Source organism: Penaeus japonicus, unplaced genomic scaffold, assembly GCF_977035675.1.
Source record: "Penaeus japonicus unplaced genomic scaffold, GWHDUDI00000001_assembly GWHDUDI00000016, whole genome shotgun sequence".
NCBI lineage: Eukaryota > Metazoa > Arthropoda > Malacostraca > Decapoda > Penaeidae > Penaeus > Penaeus japonicus.
Window position 1 is genome coordinate 24,398,259 of NW_028234418.1, and position 2,500 is coordinate 24,400,758.

The 2,500-nt window shown below is 31.2% G+C and overlaps 1 protein-coding gene and 1 non-coding gene across 2 annotated transcripts in view; one reads left to right on the forward strand and one right to left on the reverse strand.

The window, feature by feature from the left end:
• The window catches only part of LOC122267890 (cuticle protein AM1274-like), a 1,225-nt gene extending 1,218 nt beyond the window's left edge, over positions 1-7 (forward strand). Inside the window, exon 3 of the mRNA XM_086544976.1 lies at positions 1-7. This exon is cut by the window's left edge and continues 381 nt beyond it. The gene's annotated coding sequence lies outside the window, so the exon portion shown is untranslated.
• A 1,201-nt stretch (positions 8-1,208) lies between these two features.
• On the reverse strand, positions 1,209-1,280 carry TRNAD-GUC (transfer RNA aspartic acid (anticodon GUC)). Its single transcript has one exon. It is a non-coding gene; the product is annotated as a tRNA-Asp (tRNA).
• Positions 1,281-2,500: the final 1,220 nt, after the last annotated feature.

A 2,500-nucleotide genomic window follows, 5' to 3' on the forward strand; every position in this document is an offset into this window, starting at 1 on the left:
GAAAGTTTGCAACTCTTTCTAAATTCCTACCGGAGCTGGTGATACCTTACCAGACAAATCCTAATCCCAATTTGTAAGAAGAAATTCGATCTGCCACAGAGTGACCGTTGCTTTTATCTGTAGTGAACATTTCTCTGATACATCAGAAGAGGCAATGGGTGCTATTACTGTACTATTCTACTTAAGCAAATGGAACACTGCATATATCAACCTTAACATTATTGTACATTAAAATTAATTGCCAGATCTGTAATGGCTGCCTCAACGATTATTGATAACTAAAGAATTTTCCTTTTGAATATTAACAGCAAATATTCGTGAGAGACGTAAATACACCACAATGTATGAACATACAATTAATAAGGTAATGAATATAGCTAAAATTGAAATATCCTTTTTTTCACACACACACACACACACTATATATATATATATATATATATATATATATATATATATATATATATATATATATATATATATATATATATATATATATGTATATATATATATATATATATGTGTGTGTGTGTGTGTGTATGTATACACATATATATCTATACATATGCATCTACATATATGTATACATGTATGTATATATATGTATATATATATATATAGTATATATATATATATATATTTATATATATATATATATATATATATATATATATATTTATACTTATATATATATCAAATATTAATATAGAGTAGAGTGAAAGAAGGTAAGACTATTAAAAAATGTCTTGCATATTGCTTGCCTATTTCAATTCTACAAACGGTTAATAAGTCATTCGCGAAGACTAACCATTATCAATGATTATAGTTAAATCATGACTTTTCTTCTTCTTTTCCTACGAGAGGCCTTGTTACTCTATTTGGCAAAATATCGATGGTATATCCTTTAAAGGACCATAGATAATACTTTCCAGTGATGGAAAGATGTTTTCACAAAAATGACTAAAAACAATCTACTTGACCCATGAGATTTAAGAAAAAAAGATTACAAATGTCAAATCCTCGAAACTATACTAAACATAAAAGTTCATTGAGATAATGTTTAAGATATATTTTACGACATACATCAATACTGTATGTAGTAAAAGAAATCAGTTATGACAATTATTCTCTATGACAAATTGCTCATGCAAAATAATAAGAACATTAATCAGAATAAGGGTGTTATTCCTACACGTAAATTAAAATTTCTCCCCGGCGGGGAATTGAACCCCGGTCTCCCGCGTGACAGGCGGGAATACTAACCACTATACTACCGAGGAATTTCTACTTACGTGTAGTGTTTATTATTTTGAAAAGCTACTTCTTTAATTCATTCAGTCTTTGAATATGGATATAGACTGTTATATATACAAAATTTAGCCTACCTGAGATCTCTATCATCCTTGATAAAGGATTCCATCCACTGATGATGCTAACAATTCTGCCATTAAGACTAGGAATGGCATCAGTAGGCACGTATCTGGCGGTCTTATTGGCGCTCAGCATTGAACTGTAAGCCTTGTTCTTTCGCTTCTCAGCTTTGTAAACTCATACATCTTAAAAATGTGTCCCGACTTACAGTGACGTGCAGTTTCAACATAGATGATGGTATATGTTAGTCGTATGTTGCACATATAGCCATATCCTTATTATAAAACACTTGATACTTTTTTCAGATAGATGGCCAAATCCTCAATCCTCACTTCATCCCAATCATTAACAGTTGCCAGTCCTGTTTGTTCTCCCTGTCCGTGCTTCTAGCATTTCCCCATCCAATTCTGCCCAAGTACTCCTAGATCGAGCAAGCCCTACTTGAAATCGAAGTTTGCGTACACAAAATTCAACTTCAGACATCAGTGGCCAAGTGACGTCCTACTAAACTGATACGACATTCATATACATGTTATCCTCTACCTACGTGATATTCTTCACTTTCTTATGTGTAAATGAGGTATGTAAATTTCTTGTCATACTGTAAACACCAATTAAATAGTGTACCTTCTAAAGAGGTGATGTCTGATGCCTTTTGCAAACAATTAAGTATCTATACTGAGATAGAAATAAGTCTATATTGTTTAAACCATTAATTTACCATCTAAAGTGACCAATAATACTTCACAAGCAAGCGAAAGATTTTTTTTTTTTTTAACATATTTTAAGTACTGTATGAAGATTTAGAGAGAGAGAGAAAAAAAATCCGCCGTTAAGTATTGTTCTTAAAGTATACCTTGATAATATGAACATATAAAGCTTAACGTTCTTAGTACAATCAAGTCATCATTTCTTTTTTATCAAAACCTTCTTCCACGGACTCTTGCGTGGCAGTTGGGATACTAACCATTATAATAACGAGGAGAAGGGAGAAGACGAGGAATTTTTTTTTTTATGTGTCGATTCCCTATGCATCTATTACTAAATCGCTTATTTCCTTACTCAAACATGTTTATATGTAAATCTCTCTCTCTCTCTCTATATATATATATATATATGTATGTATGTA